We start from the raw sequence: 22,064 nt of genomic DNA, 5'->3' as shown, positions 1-22,064 counted from the left end.
TGTATGCAGTGTGTGCTCCCTCCCTGTACTGTACTGTGCTGTATGTAGTGTGTGCTCCCTCCCTATACTGTGCTGTATGTAGTGTGTGCTCCCTCCCTGTACTGTGCTGTATGTAGTGTGTGCTCCCCCTCCCTGTACTGTGCTGTATGTAGTGTGTGCCCCCCTCCCTGTACTGTGCTGTATGTAGTATGTGCCCTCTCCCTGTACTGTGCTGTATGTAGTGTGTGCCCCCTCCCTGTAAAGTGCTGTATGTAGTGTGTGCCCCCCTCCCTGTACTGTGCTGTATGTAGTATGTGCCCCCTCCCTGTACTGTGCTGTATGTAGTGTGTGCCCCCTCCCTGTACTGTGCTGTATGTAGTATGTGCCCCCTCCCTGTACTGTGCTGTATGTAGTGTGTGCTCCCCCTCCCTGTACTGTGCTGTATGTAGTGTGTTCCCTCCCTGTACTGTGCTGTATGTAGTGTGTGCTCCCCCTCCCTGTACTGTGCTGTATGTAGTGTGTGCCCCCTCCCTGTACTGTGCTGTATGTAGTGTGTGCCCCCTCCCTGTACTGTGCTGTATATAGTGTGTGCTCCCTCCCTGTTCTGTGCAGTATGCAGTGTGTGCTCCCTCCCTGTACTGTGCTGTATGTAGTGTGTGCTCCCCCTCCCTGTACTGGGCTGTATGTAGTGTATGCTCCCCCTCCCTGTACTGTGCTGTATGTAGTGTATGCTCCCCCTCCCTGTACTGTGCTGTATGTAGTGTGTGCTCCCTCCTTGTACTGTGCTGTATGTAGTGTGTGCTCCCTCCCTGTACTGTGCTGTATGTAGTGTGTGCTTCCTCCCTGTACTGTGCTGTATGTAGTGTGTGCTCCCCCTCCCTGTACTGTGCTGTATGTAGTGTGTGCTTCCTACCTGTACTGTGCTGTATGTAGTGTGTGCTCCCTCCCTGTACTGTGCTGTATGTAGTGTGTGCTCCCTCCCTGTACTGTACTGTGCTGTATGTAGTGTGTGCTCCCCCTCCCTGTACTGTGCTGTATATAGTGTGTTCTCCCTCCCTGTACTGTGCTGTATGTAGTGTGTGCTCCCTCCCTGTACTGTGCTGTATGTAGTGTGTGCTCCCCCTCCCTGTACTGTATATAGTGTGTGCTCCCCCTCCCTGTACTGTATGTAGTGTGTGCTCCCCCTCCCTGTACTGTATGTAGTGTATGCTCCCCCTCCCTGTACTGTACTGTATGTAGTGTGTGCTCCACCTCCCTGTACTGTGCTGTACTTAGTGTGTGCCCCCCCCTCCCTGTACTGTGCTGTATGTAGTGTGTGCTCCCTCCCTGTACTGTGCTGTATGTAGTGTGTGCTCCCTCCCTGTACTGTGCTGTATGTAGTGTATGCTCCCCCTCCCTGTACTGTGCTGTATGTAGTGTGTGCTCCCCCTCCCTGTACTGTGCTGTATGTAGTGTGTGCTCCCTCCCTGTACTGTGCTGTATGTAGTGTGTGTTCCCTTCCTGTACTGTATGTAGTGTGTGTTCCCTCCCTGTACTGTGCTGTATGTAGTGTGTGCTCCCTCCCTGTACTGTGCTGTATGTAGTGTGTGCTCCCTCCCTGTACTGTGCTGTATGTAGTGTGTGCTCCCCCTCCCTGTAGTGTGCTGTATGTAGTGTGTGCTCCCCCTCCCTGTACTGTGCTGTATGTAGTGTGTGCTCCCCCTCCCTGTACTGTGCTGTATGTAGTGTGTGCTCCCCCTCCCTGTATTGTGCTGTGTGTAGTGTGTGCTCCCTCCCTGTACTGCGTTGTGTGTAGTGTGTGCTCCCTCCTTGTACTGTGCTGTATGTAGTGTGCGCTCCCTCCCTGTACTGTGCTGTGTGTAGTGTGTGCTCCCTCCCTGTACTGTACTGTATGTAGTGTGTGCTCCCTCCTTGTACTGTGCTGTATATGGTGTGCTCCCCCTCCCTGTAGTGTGCTGTATGTAGTGTGTGCTCCTCCTCCCTGTACTGTGCTGTATGTAGTGTGTGCTCCCTCCCTGTACTGTACTGTGCTGTATGTAGTGTGTGCTCCCCCTCCCTGTACTGTGCTGTATATAATAAGATTTTACTTACCGATAAATCTATTTCTCATAGTCCGTAGTGGATGCTGGGGACTCCGTCAGGACCATGGGGAATAGCGGCTCCGCAGGAGACAGGGCACAAAAGCAAGCTTTTAGGATCACATGGTGTGTACTGGCTCCTCCCCCTATGACCCTCCTCCAAGCCTCAGTTAGGTACTGTGCCCGGACGAGCGTACACAATAAGGAAGGATCTTGAATCCCGGGTAAGACTCATACCAGCCACACCAATCACACCGTACAACTTGTGATTTGAATCCAGTTAACAGTATGATAACAATGAAGTAGCCTCTAAAAAAGATGGCTCACAACAATAATAACCCGATTTTTTTGTAACAATAACTATGTACAAGTAATGCAGACAATCCGCACTTGGGATGGGCGCCCAGCATCCACTACGGACTATGAGAAATAGATTTATCGGTAAGTAAAATCTTATTTTCTCTAACGTCCTAGTGGATGCTGGGGACTCCGTCAGGACCATGGGGATTATACCAAAGCTCCCAAACGGGCGGGAGAGTGCGGATGACTCTGCAGCACCGAACGAGAGAACTCCAGGTCCTCCTCAGCCAGGGTATCAAATTTGTAGAATTTAGCAAACGTGTTTGCCCCTGACCAAGTAGCTGCTCGGCAAAGTTGTAAAGCCGAGACCCCTCGGGCAGCCGCCCAAGATGAGCCCACCTTCCTTGTGGAATGGGCATTTACAGATTTTGGCTGTGGCAGGCCTGCCACAGAATGTGCAAGCTGAATTGTACTACAAATCCAACGAGCAATAGTCTGCTTAGAAGCAGGAGCACCCAGCTTTTTGGGTGCCTACAATATAAACAGCAAGTCAGACTTTCTGACTCCAGCCGTCCTGGAATTATATATATATATATATATATTTTCAGGGCCCTGACAACGTCTAGCAACTTGGAGTCCTCCAAGTCCCTAGTAGCCGCAGGCACCACAATAGGTTGTTTCAGGTGAAACGCTGACACCACCTTAGGAAGAAACTGGGGACGAGTCCGCAGTTCTGCCCTGTCCGAATGGAAAATCAAATATGGGCTTTTGTAAGACAAAGCCGCCAATTTTGACAATCGCCTGGCCGAGGCCAGGGCCAACAGCATGGTCACTTTCCATGTGAGATATTTCAAATCCACAGATTTGAGTGGTTCAAACCAATATGATTTGAGGAATCCCAACACTACGTTGAGATCCCACGGTGCCACTGGAGGCACACAAGGGCTGTATATGCAATACTCCCTTGACAAACGTCTGGACTTCAGGAACTGAAGCCAATTCTTTCTGGAAGAAAATCTATAGGGCCGAAACTTGAACCTTAATGGACCCCAATTTGAGGCTCATAGACACTCCTGTTTGCAGGAAGTGCAGAAATCGACCTAGTTGAAATTTTTTCGTGGGGCCCTCCTGGCCTCACCCACGCAACATATTTCTCTATCGTCCTAGTGGATGCTGGGGTTCCTGAAAGGACCATGGGGAATAGCGGCTCCGCAGGAGACAGGGCACAAAAAGTAAAGCTTTAGGATCAGGTGGTGTGCACTGGCTCCTCCCCCTATGACCCTCCTCCAAGCCTCAGTTAGATTTTTGTGCCCGGCCGAGAAGGGTGCAATCTAGGTGGCTCTCCTAAAGAGCTGCTTAGAAAAGTTTAGCTTAGGTTTTTTATTTTACAGTGAGTCCTGCTGGCAACAGGATCACTGCAACGAGGGACTTAGGGGAGAAGAAGTGAACTCACCTGCGTGCAGGATGGATTGGCTTCTTTGGCTACTGGACATTAGCTCCAGAGGGACGATCACAGGTACAGCCTGGATGGTCACCGGAGCCTCGCCGCCGGCCCCCTTGCAGATGCTGAAACAAGAAGAAGGTCCAGAATCGGCGGCATGAAGACTCCTCAGTCTTCTTAAGGTAGCGCACAGCACTGCAGCTGTGCGCCATTTCCTCTCAGCACACTTCACACGGCAGTCACTGAGGGTGCAGGGCGCTGGAAGGGGGGCGCCCTGGGAGGCAATGAAAACCTATTTTTGGCTAAAAATACCTCACATATAGCCTCCGGGGGCTATATGGAGATATTTAACCCCTGCCAGAATCCGTTAAGAGCGGGAGACGAGGCCGCCGAAAAAGGGGCGGGGCCTATCTCCTCAGCACACAGCGCCATTTTCCCTCACAGAAAGGCTGGAGGGAAGGCTCCCAGGCTCTCCCCTGCACTGCACTACAGAAACAGGGTTAAAACAGAGAGGGGGGGCACTAATTTGGCGTTAGAAATATATAAAAAAGATGCTATAAGGGAAAACACTTATATAAGGTTGTCCCTATATAATTATAGCGTTTTTGGTGTGTGCTGGCAAACTCTCCCTCTGTCTCTCCAAAGGGCTAGTAGGTCCTGTCCTCTATCAGAGCATTCCCTGTGTGTGTGCTGTGTGTCGGTACGTGTGTGTCGACATGTATGAGGACGATGTTGGTGAGGAGGCGGAGCAATTGCCTGTAATGGTGATGTCACTCTCTAGGGAGTCGACACCGGAATGGATGGCTTATTTAGGGAATTACGTGATAATGTCAACACGCGGCAAGGTCGGTTGACGACATGAGACGGCCGACAAACAATTAGTACCGGTCCAGACATCTCAAAAACACCGTCAGGGGTTTTAAAACGCCCGTTTACTTTAGTCGGTCGACACAGACACAGACAGGGACACTGAATCCAGTGTCGACGGTGAATAAACAAACGTATTCCTTATTAGGGCCACACGTTAAGGGCAATGAAGGAGGTGTTACATATTTCTGATACTACAAGTACCACAAAAGAGGGTATTATGTGGGATGTGAAAAAACTACCGTAGTTTTTCCTGAATCAGATAAATTAAATGAAGTGTGTGATGATGCGTGGGTTCCCCCCGATAGAAAATATGGGCGGTATACCCTTTCCCGCCAGAAGTTAGGGCGCGTTGGGAAACACCCCTTAGGGTGGATAAGGCGCTCACACGCTTATCAGAACAAGTGGCGGTACCGTCTATAGATAGGGCCGTCCTCAAGGAGCCAGCTGACAGGAGGCTGGAAAATATCATAAAAAGTATATACACACATACTGGTGTTATACTGCGACCAGCGATCGCCTCAGCCTGGATGTGCAGAGCTGGGGTGGCTTGGTCGGATTCCCTGACTAAAAATATTGATACCCTTGACAGGGACAGTATTTTATTGACTATAGAGCATTTAAAGGATGCATTTCTATATATGCGAGATGCACAGAGGGATATTTGCACTCTGGCATCAAGAGTAAGTGCGATGTCCATATCTGCCAGAAGATGTTTATGGACACGACAGTGGTCAGGTGATGCAGATTCCAAACGGCACAAAGGTGTATTGCCGTATAAAGGAAGAGGAGTTATTTGGGGTCGGTCCATCGGACCTGGTGGCCACGGCAACTGCTGGAAAATCCACCGTTTTTTACCCTAAGTCACATCTCTGCAGAAAAAGACACCGTCTTTTCAGCTTCAGTCCTTTCGTCCCTATAAGAGTCATATCTGCCCAGGGATAGAGGAAAGGGAAGAAGACTGCAGCAGGCAGCCCATTCCCAGGAACAGAAGCGTTCCACCGCTTCTGACAAGCTCTCAGCATGACGCTGAGACCGTACAGGACCCCTGGATCCTACAAGTAGTATCCCAAGGGTACAGATTGGAATGTCGAGACGTTTCCCCTGCGCAGGCTCCTGAAGTCTGCTTTACCAAGGTCTCCCTCCGACAAGGAGGCAGTATGGGAAACAATTCACGAGCTGTATTCCCAGCAGGTGATAATTAAATTACCCCTCCTACAACAAGAAAAGGGGTATTATTCCACACTATATTGTGGTACTGAAGCCAGAAGGCTAGGTGAGACCTATTCTAAATCTAAAAAAATTTGAACACTTACAAAGGTTCAAATCAAGATGGAGTCACTCAGAGCAGTGATAACGAACCGGGAAGAAGGGGACTATATGGTGTCCCGAGACATCAGGGATGCTTACCTCCATGTCCCAAATTTGCCCTTATCACTAAGGGTACCTCAGGTTCGTGGTACAGAACTGTCACTATCAGTTTCAGACGCTGCCGTTTGGATTGTCCACGGCACCCCGGGTCTTTACCAAGGTAATGGCCGAAATGATGGTTCTTCTTCGAAGAAAAGGCGTCTTAATTATCCCTTACTTGGACGATCTCCTGATAAGGGCAAAGTCCAGGGAACAGTTGGAGGTCGGAGTAGCACTATCTCGGATACTGTTACAACAGCAGGGGTGGATTCTAAATATTCCAAAATCGCAGCTGATCCCGACAACAAGTCTCCTGTGCTTAGGGATGATTCTGGACACAGTCCAGAAAAAGGTGTTTCTCCCGGAAGAGAAAGCCAGGGAGTTATCCGAGCTAGTCAGGAACCTCCTAAAATCAGTGCATCATTGCACAAGGGCCATGGTAAAAAAATGGTGACTTCCTTCGAAGCAATTCCAGTCGGCAGATTTCATGCAAGAACTTTTCAGTGGGATCTGCTGGACAAATGGTCCGGATCGCATCTTCAGATGCATCAGCGGATAACCCTATATCCAAGGACAAGGGTGTCTCTCCTGTGGTGGTTACAGAGTGCTCATCTTCTAGAGGGCCGCAGATTCGGCATTCAGTTTTGGATGTTGGTGACCACGGAGGCCAGCCCGAGAGGCTGGGGAGCAGTCACACAAGGAAAAAATTTCCAGGGAGTGTGATCAAGTCTGGAGACTTTTCTCCACATAAATATAGCTAAGGGTAAATTTATAATGCTCTAAGCTTAGCAAGACCTCTGCTTCAAGGTCAGCCGGTATTGATCCAGTGGGATAAAACATCACGGCAGTCGCCCACGTAAATAGACAGGGCGGCACAAGAAACAGGAGGGCAGTGGCAAAAACTGCAAGGACTTTTCGCTGGGCGGAAAATCATGTGATAGCACTGTCAGCAGTGTTTCATTCCGGGAATGGAAACTGGGAAGCAGACTTCCTCAGTAGGCACGACCTCCACCCGGCAGAGTGGGAACTTCATGGGGAAGTTTTCCACATGATTGTAAACCGTTGGGAATTACCAAAGGTGGACATGATGGCGTCCCGTCTGAACAAAAAACGGGACAGGTATTGCGCCAGGTTAAGAGTCCCTCAGCCAATAGCTGTGGACGTTCTGGTAACACCGTGGGTGTATCAGTCGGTGTATGTGTTCCATCCTCTGCTTTTCATACCTAAGGTACTGAGAATTATAAGACGTAGAGGAGTAAGAACTATACTCATGGCTCCGGATTGGCCAAGAAGGACTTGGTACCCGGAACTTCAAGAGATGCTCACAGAGGACTTATGGCCTCTGCCGCTAAGAAGGGACTTGTTTCAGCAAGTACCATGTCTGTTCGAAGACTTACCGCAGCTGCGTTTGACGGCATGGCGGTGGAACGCCGGATCCTAAGGGAAAAGGCATTCAGGAAGAGGTCATTCCTACCCTGGTCAAAGCCAGAAAGGAGGTGACCGCACAACATTATCACCACATGTGGCGAAAATATGTTGCGTGGTGTGAGGCCAGGAAGGCCCCACGAAGAAATTTCAACTCGGTCGATTCCTGCATTTCCTGCAAACAGGAGTGTCTATGGGCCTCAAATTGGGGTCCATTAAGGTTCAAATTTCGGCCCTGTCGATTTTTCTTCCAGAAAGAATTGGCTTCAGTTCCTGAAGTCCAGAAGTTTGTCAAGGGAGTATTGCATATACAACCCCCTTTTGTGCCTCCAGTGGCACTGTGGGATCTCAACGTAGTTCTGGGATTCCTCAAAACACATTGGTTTAAAACCAGTCAAATCTGTGGATTTGAAGCATCTCACATGAAAAGTGAACATGCTCTTGGACCTGGCCTGGACCAGGCGAGTGTCAAATTGGTGGTTTTTTTCTCAAAAAAGCCCATATCTGTTTGTCCATTCGGACAGGGCAGAGCTGCGGACTCGTCCCCAGTTCTCTCCCTAAGGTGGTGTCAGTGTTTCACCTGAACCAGCTTATTGTGGTGTCTTGCGCCTACTAGGGACTTGGAGGACTCCAAGTTGCTAGATGTGGTCAGGGCCCTGAAAATATAGGTTCCAGGACGGCTGGAGTCAGGAAAACTGACTTGCTGTTATCCTGTATGCACCCAACAAACTGGGTGCTCTTGCTTCTAAGCAGACTTTTGCTAGTTGGATGTGTAATACAATTCAGCTTGCACATTCTGTGGCAGGCCTGCCACAGCCAAAATATGTAAATGCCCATTCCACAAGGAAGGTGGGCTCATCTTGGGCGGCTGCCCGAGGGGTCTCGGCTTTACAACTTTGCCGAGCGGCTATTTAGTCAGGGGCAAACACGTTTGTAAAATCCTACAAATTTGATAACCTGGCTAAGGAGGACCTGGAGTTCTCTCATTCGGTGCTGCAGAGTCATCCGCACTCTCCCGCCCATTTGGGAGCTTTGGTATAATCCCCATGGTCCTTTCAGGAACCCCAGCATCCACTAGGACGATAGAGAAAATAAGAATTTACTTACCGATAATTCTATTTCTCGGAGTCCGTAGTGGATGCTGGGCGCCCATCCCAAGTGCGGATTATCTGCAATACTTGTACATAGTTACAAAAATCGGGTTATTATTGTTGTGAGCCATCTTTCAGAGGCTCCGCTGTTATCATACTGTTAACTGGGTTCAGATCACAGGTTGTACAGTGTGATTGGTGTGGCTGGTATGAGTCTTACCTGGGATTCATAAATCCTTCTTTATTGTGTACGCTCGTCCGGGCACAGTATCCTAACTGAGGCTTGGAGGAGGGTCATAGGGGGAGGAGCCAGTGCACACCACCTGATCCTAAAGCTTTACTTTTTGTGCCCTGTCTCCTGCGGAGCCGCTATTCCCCATGGTCCTTTCAGGAACCCCAGCATCCACTACGGACTCCGAGAAATAGAATTATCGGTAAGTAAATTCTTATTTTTTACCACATGTGGTGATAACGTTGTGCGGTCACCTCCTTCCTGGCTTTGACCAGGGTAGGTATGACCTCTTCCGGAATGCCTTTTCCCCTAGGATCCGGCGTTCAAACCGCCATGCCGTCAAACGCAGTCGCGGCAAGTCTCGGAACAGACAAGGTCCCTGCTGGAGCAGGTCCCTTCTTAACGGCCGATGCCACGGTTCCTCTTGGAACAGACATGGTACTTGCTGAAAGCAAATCCCTTCTTAGCTCCCGAGGCCATTAGTCCTCTGTGAGCATCTCTTGAAGTTCCGGTTACCAAGTCCCTCTTGGCCAATCCGGAGCCACGAGTATAGTTCTTACTCCTCTATGTCTTATAATTCTCAATACCTTGGTTATGAGAAGCAGAGAAGGGAACACATACACCGACTGTTACACCCACGGTGTTACCAGGACGTCCACAGCTATCGCCTGAAGGTCTCGTGACCTGGCGCAATACCTGTCCCATTTTTTTGTTCGGGCGGGACGCCATCATGTCCACCTTTGGTCTTTCCCAACGGTTCACAATCATGCGGAAAACTTCCCGATGAAGTTCCCACTCTCCCGGTTGGAGGTCATGCCTGCTGAGGAAGTCTGCTTCCCAGTCGTCCACTCCCGGAATGAACACTGCTGACAGTGCTATCACATGATTTTCCGCCTAGCGAAAAATCCTTGCAGTTTTGCCACTGCCCTCCTGCTTCTTGTGCCGCCCTTTCTGTTTACGTGGGCGACTGCCGTGATGTTATCCCACTGGATCAATACCGGCTGACCTTGAAGCAGAGGTCTTGCTAAGCTCAGAGCATTATAAATTTGCTCTTAGCTCCAGTATATTTATGTGGAGAGAATTCTCCAGACTTGATCACACTCCTTGTGTGACTGCTCCCCAGCCTCTCGGGCTGGCCTCCGTGGTCACGAGCATCCAATCCTGAATGCCGAATCTGCGGCCCTCTAGAAGATGAGCACTCTGTAATCACCACAGGAGAGACACCCTTGTCCTTGGATATAGGGTTATCCGCTGATGCATCTGAAGATGCGATCCGGACCATTTGTCCAGCAGATCCCACTGAAGAGTTCTTGCGTGAAATCTGCCGAATGGAAGCGCTTCGTAATAAGCCACCATTTTTACCAGGACTCTTGTGCAATGATGCACTGACACTTTTCCTGGTTTTAGGAGGATCCCGATTAGCTCGGATAACTCCCTGGCTTTCTCCTCTGGGAGAAACACCTTTTCCTGGACTGTGTCCAGAATCATCCCTAGGACCAGCAGACGTGTCGTCGGAACAACTGCGGTTTTGGAATATTTAGAATCCACCCGTGCTGTCGTAGAACTACTTGAGATAGTGCTACTCCGACCTCCAACTGTTCTCTGGACCTTGTTCTTATCAGGAGGTCGTCCATTTTCTTTGAAGACGAATCCTCCTTTCGGTCATTACCTTGGTAAGGACCCGGGGTGCCTTGGACAATCCAACGGCATCGTCTTGAAACTGATAGTGACAGTTCTGTACCACGAACCTGAGGTACCCTTGGTGAGAAAAGGCAAATTTTGGGACATGGAGGTAAGCCTCCCTGATGTCCCGGGACACCATATAGTCCCCTTGTTCTTTGCTATCACTGCTCTGAGTGACTCCATCTGGATTTGAACCCTTGTAAGTGTTCAAATTTTTCAGATTTAGAATAGGTCTCACCTAGCCTTCAGTACCACCATATAGTGTGGAGTAATACCCCTTTCCTTGTTGTCGGAGGGGTAAATTTATTATCACCTGCTGGGAATACAGCTTGTGAATTGTTTTCAATACTGCCTCCCTGTCGGAGGGAGACATTGGTACAGCAGACTACAGGAACCTGCGAGGGGGGAAACCTTTCGACATTCCAATCTGTACCCCTTGGATACTACTTGTAGGATCCAGGGGTCCTGTACGGTCCCAGCGTCATGCTGAGAACTTGGTAGAAGCGGTGGAGGGCTTCTGTTCCTGGGAATGGGCTGCCTGCTGCAGTCTTCTTCCCTTTCCTCTATCCCTGGGCAGATATGACTCTTATAGGGACGAAAGGACTGAGGCTGAAAAGACGGTGTCTTTTTCTGCAGAGATGTGACTTAGGGTAAAAAACGGTGGATTTTCCAGCAGTTGCCCTGGCCACCAGGTCCCATGGACCGACCCCAAATAACTCCTCCCCTTTATACGGCAATACATCTTTGTGCCGTTTGGAATCTGCATCACCTGACCACTGTCGTGTCCATAAACATCTTCTTGCAGATATGGACATCGCATTTACTCTTGATGCCAGAGTGCAAATATCCCTCTGCGCATCTCGCATATATAGAAATGCATCCTTTAAATGCTCTATAGTCAATAAAATACTGTCCCTGTCAAAGGTATCAATATTTTTAGTCAGGGAATCCGACCAAGCCACCTCAGCTCTGCACATCCAGGCTGAGGCGATCGCTGGTCGCAGTATAACACCAGCATGTGTGTGTATACTTTTTAGGATATTTTTCAGCCTTCTATCAGCTGGCTCCTTAAGTACGGCCCTATCCGTAGATGGTACCGCCACTTGTTCTGATAAGCGTGTGAGCGCCTTATCCACCCTGAGGGGTGTTTCCCACCGCGCCTTAACTTCTGGCGGGAAAGGGTATACCGCCAATAATTTTCTATCGGGGGAAACCCACGCATCATCACACACTTCATTTAATTTATCTGATTCAGGAAAAACTACAGGTAGTTTTTTCACCTCACACATAATACCCTTTTTTGTGGTACTTGGAGTATCAGAAATATGTAACACCTCCTTCATTGCCCTTAACGTGTGGCCCTAAAAGAAAATACGTTTGTTTCTTCACCGTCGACACTGAAATCAGTGTCCGTGTCTGGGTCTGTGTCGACCGACTGAGGTAAATGGGCATTTTACAGCCCCTGACGGTGTTTGAGACGCCTGGACAGATACTAATTTGTTCGCCGGCCCTCTCATGTCGTCAACCGGCTTGCAGCGTGTTGACATTGTCACGTAATTTCCATAAATAAGCCATCCATTCCGGTGTCGACTCCCTAGAGAGTGACATCACCATTACAGGCAATTTGCTCCGCCTCCTCACCAATATTTTCCTCATACATGTCGACACACACGTACTGACATACAGCACACACATAGGGAATGCTCTGATAGAGGACAGGACCCACTAGCCCTTTGGGGAGACAGAGGGAGAGTTTGCCAGCACACACCAAAACGCTATAATTATCCAGGGACAACCTTTATATAAATGTTCCTCCCTTATAGCATTTTAATATATATACATATCGCCAAATCAGTGCCCCCCCTCTCTGTTTTAACCCTGTTTCTGTAGTGCAGTGCAGGGGAGAGCATGGGAGCCTTCCCACCAGCCTTTCTGTGAGGGAAAATGGCGCTGTGTGCTGAGGAGAATAGGCCCCGCCCCCTTTTCGGCGGGCTTCTTCTCCGGAGTTTTAGATATCTGGCAGGGGTTAAATACATCCATATAGCCTCAAGGGCTATATGTGATGTATTTTTCGCCATACAGGTATTATACATTGCTGCCCAGGGCGCCCCCCCCCAGCGCCCTGCACCCTCCGTGACCGCTGTGTGAAGTGTGCTGACAACAATGGCGCACAGCTGCAGTGCTGTGCGCTACCTGATGAAGACTGAGAGTCTTCTGCCGCCTGGTTCCGGACCTCTTCATCTTCAGCGTCTGCAAGGGGGGTCGGCGGCGCGGCTCCGGGACGAACCCCAGGGCGAGCCCTGTGTTCCGACTCCCTCTGGAGCTATGTCCAGTAGCCTAAGAATCCAATCCATCCTGCACGCAGGTGAGTTGAAAATCTCTCCCCTAAGTCCCTCGATGCAGTGAGCCTGTTGCCAGCAGGACTCACTGAAAATAAAGAACCTAAAAACTTTTTCTAAGTAACTCTTTAAGAGAGCCACCTAGATTGCACCCTTCTCGGCCGGGCACAAAAACCTAACTGAGGCTTGGAGGAGGGTCATAGGGGGAGGAGCCAGTACACACCATGTGATCCTAAAAGCTTGCTTTTGTGCCCTGTCTCCTGCGGAGCCGCTATTCCCCATGGTCCTGACGGAGTCCCCAGCATCCACTAGGACGTTAGAGAAAGTGTGTTCTCCCTCCCTGTACTGTGCTGTATGTAGTGTGTGCTCCCTCCCTGTACTGTGCTGTATGTAGTGTGTGCTCCCCCTCCCTGTACTGTATATAGTGTGTGCTCCCCCTCCCTGTACTGTATGTAGTGTGTGCTCCCCCTCCCTGTACTGTATGTAGTGTATGCTCCCCCTCCCTGTACTGTACTGTATGTAGTGTGTGCTCCACCTCCCTGTACTGTGCTGTACTTAGTGTGTGCCCCCCCTCCCTGTACTGTGCTGTATGTAGTGTGTGCTCCCTCCCTGTACTGTGCTGTATGTAGTGTGTGCTCCCTCCCTGTACTGTGCTGTATGTAGTGTATGCTCCCCCTCCCTGTACTGTGCTGTATGTAGTGTGTGCTCCCCCTCCCTGTACTGTGCTGTATGAAGTGTGTGCTCCCTCCCTGTATGTAGTGTGTGTTCCCTTCCTGTACTGTATGTAGTGTGTGTTCCCTCCCTGTACTGTGCTGTATGTAGTGTGTGCTCCCTCCCTGTACTGTGCTGTATGTAGTGTGTGCTCCCTCCCTGTACTGTGCTGTATGTAGTGTGTGCTCCCCCTCCCTGTAGTGTGCTGTATGTAGTGTGTGCTCCCCCTCCCTGTACTGTGCTGTATGTAGTGTGTGCTCCCCCTCCCTGTACTGTGCTGTATGTAGTGTGTGCTCCCCCTCCCTGTATTGTGCTGTGTGTAGTGTGTGCTCCCTCCCTGTACTGCGTTGTGTGTAGTGTGTGCTCCCTCCTTGTACTGTGCTGTATGTAGTGTGCGCTCCCTCCCTGTACTGTGCTGTGTGTAGTGTGTGCTCCCTCCCTGTACTGTACTGTATGTAGTGTGTGCTCCCTCCTTGTACTGTGCTGTATATGGTGTGCTCCCCCTCCCTGTAGTGTGCTGTATGTAGTGTGTGCTCCTCCTCCCTGTACTGTGCTGTATGTAGTGTGTGCTCCCTCCCTGTACTGTGCTGTATGTAGTGTGTGCTCCCTTCCTGTACTGTACTGTATGTAGTGTGTGCTCCACCTCCCTGTAGTGTGCTGTATGTAGTGTGTGCTCCCCCTCCCTGTATTGTGCTGTATGTAGTGTGTGCTCCCTCCCTGTACTGTGCTGTATGTAGTGTGTGCTCCCTCCCTGTACTGTACTGTGCTCTATGTAGTGTGTGCTCCCCCTCCCTGTACTGTGCTGTATATAGTGTGTTCTCCCTCCCTGTACTGTGCTGTATGTAGTGTGTGCTCCCTCCCTGTACTGTGCTGTATGTAGTGTGTGCTCCTCCCTGTACTGTGCTGTATGTAGTGTGTGCTCCCCCTCCCTGTACTGTATGTAGTGTGTGCTCCCCCTCCCTGTACTGTACTGTATGTAGTGTGTGCTCCCCCTCCCTGTACTGTATGTAGTGTATGCTCCCCCTCCCTGTACTGTACTGTATGTAGTGTGTGCCCCCCCCTCCCTGTACTGTGCTGTATGTAGTGTGTGCTCCCTCCCTGTACTGTGCTGTATGTAGTGTGTGCTCCCTCCCTGTACTGTGCTGTATGTAGTGTATGCTCCCCCTCCCTGTACTGTGCTGTATGTAGTGTGTGCTCCCCCTCCCTGTACTGTGCTGTATGTAGTGTGTGCTCCCTCCCTGTACTGTGGTGTATGTAGTGTGTGTTCCCTTCCTGTACTGTGCTGTATGTAGTGTGTGTTCCCTCCCTGTACTGTGCTGTATGTAGTGTGTGCTGTATGTAGTGTGTGCTCCCTCCCTGTACTGTGCTGTATGTAGTGTGTGCTCCCCCTCCCTGTAGTGTGCTGTATGTAGTGTGTGCTCCCCCTCCCTGTACTGTGCTGTATGTAGTGTGTGCTCCCCCTCCCTGTATTGTGCTGTGTGTAGTGTGTGCTCCCTCCCTGTACTGCGTTGTGTGTAGTGTGTGCTCCCTCCTTGTACTGTGCTGTATGTAGTGTGCGCTCCCTCCCTGTACTGTGCTGTGTGTAGTGTGTGCTCCCTCCCTGTACTGTACTGTATGTAGTGTGTGCTCCCTCCTTGTACTGTGCTGTATATGGTGTGCTCCCCCTCCCTGTAGTGTGCTGTATGTAGTGTGTGCTCCTCCTCCCTGTACTGTGCTGTATGTAGTGTGTGCTCCCTCCCTGTACTGTGCTGTATGTAGTGTGTGCTCCCTTCCTGTACTGTACTGTATGTAGTGTGTGCTCCCCCTCCCTGTAGTGTGCTGTATGTAGTGTGTGCTCCCCCTCCCTGTATTGTGCTGTGTGTAGTGTGTAGTGTGTGCTCCCTCCCTGTACTGCGTTGTGTGTAGTATGTGCTCCCTCCTTGTACTGTGCTGTATATGGTGTGCTCCCCCTCCCTGTACTGTGCTGTATGTAGTGTGTGCTCCCCCTCCCTGTACTGTATGTAGTGTGTGCTCCCCCTCCCTGTACTGTGTGTAGTGTATGCTCCCCCTCCCTGTACTGTACTGTATGTAGTGTGTGCTCCCTCCTTGTACTGTGCTGTATATGGTGTGCTCCCCCTCACTGTACTGTGCTTTATGTAGTGTGTGCTCCCTCCTTGTACTGTGCTGTATGTAGTGTGTGCCCCCTCCCTGTACTGTGCTGTATGTAGTGTGTGCTCCCTCCCTGTACTCTGCTGTATGTAGTGTGTGCTCCCTTCCTGTACTGCGCTGTATGTAGTGTGTGCTCCCCCTCCCTGTATTGTGCTGTGTGTAGTGTGTGCTCCCTCCCTGTACTGCGTTGTGTGTAGTGTGTGCTCCCTCCTTGTACTGTGCTGTATGTAGTGTGTGCTCCCTCCCTGTACTCTGCTGTATGTAGTGTGTGCTCCCTCCCTGTACTGTGCTGTATGTAGTGTGTGCTCCCTCCCTGTACTCTGCTGTATGTAGTGTGTGCTCCCTCCCTGTACTGTGCTGTATGTAGTGTGTGCTCCCTCCCTGTACTGTGCTGTATGTAGTGTGTGCTCCCTACCTGTACGGTGCTGTATGTAGTGTGTGCTCCCTCCCTGTACTGTGCTGTATGTAGTGTGTGCTCCCCCTCCCTGTACTGTGCTGTATGTAGTGTGTGCTCCCCCTCCCTGTATTGTGCTGTGTGTAGTGTGTGCTGCCACTCCCTGTACTGTACTGTATGTAGTGTGTGCTCCCTCCCTGTACTGTGCTGTATGTAGTGTGTGCTCCCTCCCTGTACTCTGCTGTATGTAGTGTGTGCTCCCTCCCTGTACTGCGCTGTATGTAGTGTGTGCTCCCCCTCCCTGTATTGTGCTGTGTGTAGTGTGTGCTCCCTCCCCGTACTGCGTTGTGTGTAGTGTATGCTCCCTCCTTGTACTGTGCTGTATATGGTGTGCTCCCCCTCCCTGTACTGTGCTGTATGTAGTGTGTGCTCCCCCTCCCTGTACTGTATGTAGTGTGTGCTCCCCCTCCCTGTACTATGTGTAGTGTATGCTCCCCCTCCCTGTACTGTACTGTATGTAGTGTGTGCTCCCTCCTTGTACTGTGCTGTATATGGTGTGCTCCCCCTCACTGTACTGTGCTTTATGTAGTGTGTGCTCCCTCCCTGTACTGTACTGTATGTAGTGTGTGCTCCCTCCTTGTACTGTGCTGTATGTAGTGTGTGCCCCCTCCCTGTACTGTGCTGTATGTAGTGTGTGCTCCCCCTCCCTGTACTGTGCTGTATGTAGTGTGTGCTCCCCCTCCCTGTACTGTGTGTAGTGTGTGCTCCCTCCTTGTACTGTGCTGTATATAGTGTGCTCCCCCTCCCTGTACTTTGAAACATATTAGGTTAAAAAAAGGGGATTTGTAAAATGAAAAATCAATAAAATCAGAAGTAGATTAAAGGCATGACTGCAGGGTCAGTAGACACTGAAAGTGGGCACATCAGTCCTTGTATATTCAGACGTAAGGATGTACAGTACATCAGGGAAGGGCATTGTAACAGCATATGTCTTTTGTAAACATTAGCATAACGTAAAGCAAAGTAGGCCCCAACTGTGTCTATCTCAGAATCAGGACTTCTGAGGAGTGACCCCGCCCTCTTGACAGGCCACTACCCCTCAACAGACTCCACCCCCATTAAAGCTGCTTCCATAAATTTCCCGGGCTGGTGTTCGATCCCAATCCGCCCCTGCATGGTGATGTAACAGGAAGTTATATTTCTCTTATGTCCTAGAGGAAGCTGGGGTCCATATTAGTACCATGGGGTATAGACGGGTCCACCAGGAGCCATTGGCACTTTGAGAGTTTAATAGTGTGGGCTTGCTCCTCCCTCTATGCCCCTCCTACCAGACTCAGTTTAGAAAATGTGCCCGGAGGAGCTGGTCACAGCTAGGGGAGCTCTACAGAGCATTCTTAGAGTTTTTATTTTACAGGGAGGCTGCTGGCAACAGCTTCCCTGCATCGTGGGACTGAGGGGGAGCAGTGTCCGCCCTGCGGGGTCTGAGCCACTGTCTCCGCTGACTGGACATTGAGCTGTGTGAAGATGGCGGCTACAGGGTAGGAGCACAATATTAACTGCGCTCCCGGACGGCTCAGCGGTACCTGGGTGCGGCGCTGTGAGGGGCGCCCTGAGCCAGCGCCTGACCCTACACTGACCAAACAGCCTGTCGGGGTCTGCGGATCTCAGCCAGCACACAAAACCTCAGGCCAGTAAGACAGCGCCATTAAGGGGGCAGAGCTTCTTCTCAGAGTGGACCCAGCAGCGTTTCAGCGCCATTTTCCAACCTGCAGTCGGATGCAAGTGGAAGAACAGTCCCTCCAGTGTAACTCCAGCTATCTGTACGGTACCAGGGGGTTGTAGAAGAGAAGGGAGACTGTGTAAGACTGTGTCACCTATTAAGGGACACAGTCAGTGCTGGTTTAGGGTCACCCTAAACCTGTAATAGCGCTGTGTGTGGGTTGGCTCCAATCTCTGTGTATCTGCCATTCTTGGGGGGAAACTCTGCCTACCCTGTACCCTGTGTGTATGTGGGGTGTATCAGCAAACATGTCTAGAGACTCTGTTTCATATGCTGCAGAGGATTTATCTTCTCAGGAAGATCCCATCCCTTGTAATCAGGATTGCACTGTTGTAGCGCAGATCCCAGCTAGAGAACCGGATTGGTTAGCCTCTCTTAGGGGGGCTATTTCTCAGATTTCTGAGAGGGTTACAAGAACTGAGCATGCAACTCAGGTATTGCAATCCTCTATGGCAGTATTGTCTGATACTGCTCCCTCGGGGTCCCGTGCGGTACATTCTCATAAACGTGCACTTGCCAAGATAATGCAGGATGATACGGACACAGATTCTGACACTGCATATGGTGACGGAGATGTGTTGTGGGGGACGGCATCAATCGCTAAGGGAGTGCAATTGATTGAGGCCGTACTCCACACACCTCCTGAGCAGGTTGAGGAGGCCTTTTTCACGGACAGTAAGTAGGCCCCTCTCACCTTCCCAGCATCTAAGGAATTAAATGCTATATTTGAAAAAGCCTGGGAAAATACGGAGAAAAAAATCCAGATCCCTAAAAGGATCCTGGTTGCTTTTCCCTTCTCAGATGATGATAGAAAAAAAATGGGAGTCTCCGACTATAGTTGACGCCTCTGTCTCCAGGCTGTCAAAACAGGTGGTTTTACTAGTCCCGGGATCTACCGCGTTGAAGGACCCGGCAGATCGCAAGGTGGATGCTACGCTAAAATCCATATACACGGCTTCAGGGGCTATACTGCCGCAGCACTGATGGATAGTAACTCAGTGATAACGTGAGGTTCACTGAATGTGGCAGCGTGGAGGCCGCATCACTGATAGACGGAATAACAGCAGCAGGTGGAATACAGGTAACGTCAGAAGTACATGGAGGATTAGCGTAGTCACTGGATAACTGTAAATGCATGCTGTGCATCATGGGAGATGATGTCATGCCGAGGTGACTCGCTTCCTGTTTGTCTCCTGTTACTTCCACTTTGTGTCTGGCTCATGCTGAGTAAAGACCTGTATTACATTGATGCTGCGTCATCCTGATTTTGTTGTTACACATCTACATGGTGTCAGAACTGGGATGCCATAGCACAAGGTCTGAGGAGAATAGATCCGCTGATATTTGATGAAAACGTAACTGACAACTGTCTGAGGTTTAAAAGGGAATGGCACGTATACTCCATAGCAGGCCTTTCTGACAAATCAAAAAATGTCCAGGCATACACGCTGCTGAACCTCGCAGGCACCGATGCTGTGTACAAATCAGATGCTTTTTTATACGCTGACGGAGAAGACGGAGAGGATCCTGACATCCTAATTGCAAAGTTTGAAGAGATCTGCATGCCAGTAAAGAATGTAGTTATGGACAGGCATGTTTTCAACAGCACAAACCAAAAGGGTGATGACACTATACAGTCCTATGTCTCCACGCTAAAGCTGCTGGCAAAGAAGTGCAATTTTGATATCCTCACAGAGGAGCTCATCCGTGACAGAATCGTATGCGGCATAAGCAGTGACAAGGTACGTGCACAGCTGCTGCGGGAGAAGGGCCTCACATTAGAAACTGCCATAAATATCTGTATGTTAAATGAGCAGTCTGAAAAGGGCACAAGGGAACTAAGAAAGGACGCTGAGGTGTGTGTCATGGCGGCCATTCCATGCCAATTCTCCACATGTGGGAACTGCGTGGCACAGCACCCTCCTGACAAACAAAGCTGTCCCGCATATGATAAGCGATGTAATGCATGTGGCAAATGGAATCATTTAGCAAGATGCTGCCGCTCCAAAGATCAAACTTCCATAAAGCGACAGTCTGAGTCGCGCTTTTGCCGCTCACCCTGGCAGATTAACCAGGTTGAAGCGGAGCCAGGGTGTGAATCGGTTCGCATGACAGTTTGTGATAGTGTAGACCACTTGGATGAAAAGGGCAAAATATTTATCAAACTAAGAACAAAGCATACGAACAAGGTGCTCCCTACCAAGCGGCTGGAAGAGCTGCATGCTGCTACACTTGCAGATGATCTTTGCCGGCGTCTCTCTGCTGTAATTCTCAATGGCTGGCCATCCTCTTCCAAGGAGCTGCTGCACTGCCTTCGCTCCTTCTATTGTATGATAGATGAGCTCACCGTGTCTGATGGTGTCAACGCTTCATAATTCCGTCTGCCCTTCAGACGTTCTACACCAATCAGATAAACCAGGGCCATCTTGGCCTGGAGGCTACCAAGCCTAAGGCACGTGAAACCACGTTCTGGCCATTCATGTACGGTGACATTGATCATGCTGTCTCATTTTGTGCACCCTGCAATGCCTTGCATCCACACCTGCCACGGAAGCCCATGCTGCTCCATGACATTCCTGGTCTTCCGTGGTCCATTCTTGCAGCTTATCTATTCAAATGGAGGGGGAAGGAGTACCTGGTACTAGTTGACTTCTATTCAGGATGGTTCGAGATGAACTACTTGCCCAGCACCACAAGTCACATGGTCATTGCAAAGCTGAAGAGACACTTTGCAGCACATGACACCCCACAGCAGCTGATCACTGATAATGCCATGCAATTCAAGAGTAGAGAGTTCAAGGACTTTGCGAATACATGGGACTTCCAGCACATCACTAGTACTCCACACTACCCACAGTCAAATGGATTGGCAGAGCGTGCAGTCTGCTCTGCAAAGCACCTAATGGAGAAGTGTGCACGAGATGGATTGAACATATATTTGGCACTGTTAAACTTGAGAAACACACCCCGAGATAGACTTCCATCCCCTGCACAGTGCCTATTAGCACGGCGCACCCGCACAGGCATCCCAATGGCAAAGCAGCTACTGCAACCCAGAGTAGAGCCACAGGTACGGGAGAACATCAGCAAGCGCAGAATGGCTGCCAAAGCTTCTTATGACAGATTAGCATACGGCCTGCCACCACTGTCTCCAGGCCAGCCTGTCCGCATGCAAACCGAGCAAGGATTTGACAGAGTGCCAGTATTTCAGCATCCTGCAGGTCATCCAAATAGCTACGTGGTACAGTCTGATAATGCCCTCTATGATGAACACAACCGCCGCCATCTGTTAAGTGTACCTGAAGAAAGCTCTACACAGCCTGACTCATCAGCTGCAACCAATGTCAGTGATGATTCGCATTGCATGGATAGTCCTTCCTCAGAGACCAATTTTGAAGTAATAGAACCCTCTGGTGTCACAGCGGACATGCCTATAGGTTCCCAGTGTACCATTACCAGATCAGGCCGTGTGTCCAAACCCAACCCAAAGTTCCAAGACTTTATTGTATAATGTATTTTCTTTTGTTCACGCCTAACATTTTCGCATTGTTGCATTTGTTTCATCTATGTTCTGCATCCTTCCAGTTTGAAAGGGGGGAATGTAAATGCATGCTGTGCATCATGGGAGGTGACTCACTTCCTGTTTGTCTCCTGTTACTTCCACTTGGTGTCTGGCTTATGCTGAGTAAAGACCTGTATTACACTGATGCTGCAAGTGTCGTCCTGATTTTGTTGTTACACATCTACAGAAACTATCACGGGATAGATTGGAGCCTAGAATGATCCTTGGGAGGAACACATTTGTTCAGGCAATGAGCTGATGCTTGAGGCTGGTTTATAAAGGAATTGGTGTCAGCTCATTGGTCCTGTTGACCAGGTGAACGGCCAGGTGAACAGGTAATCACTGAGTAAGTCTGAAAGGAGGTCTGAATGCAGAATGAATGAATGTTTAACCCTGTATGGGCGGCTAAGACCACAATTCGTGACACCCTAGAACAAATCCAGTTTGCAGGTCATCGATTCCTGCAAACTAGTGTTTTGATCGTCGGGAGGCTTGCCACCTAGCAACAGTATTTGGGCAGACTACCACATACCTGGTGGTTGCTCTGAAAATCTCGATCTTTTGCAGATCAGTTTCTCTGGTAATGCTTAGCAAAGGTACGAGCTGAAGACCATTTTGCTGCTA

Source organism: Pseudophryne corroboree, chromosome 1 (genome assembly GCF_028390025.1).
Source record: "Pseudophryne corroboree isolate aPseCor3 chromosome 1, aPseCor3.hap2, whole genome shotgun sequence".
Lineage (NCBI taxonomy): Eukaryota > Metazoa > Chordata > Amphibia > Anura > Myobatrachidae > Pseudophryne > Pseudophryne corroboree.
This window is presented reverse-complemented; position numbering follows the sequence as displayed.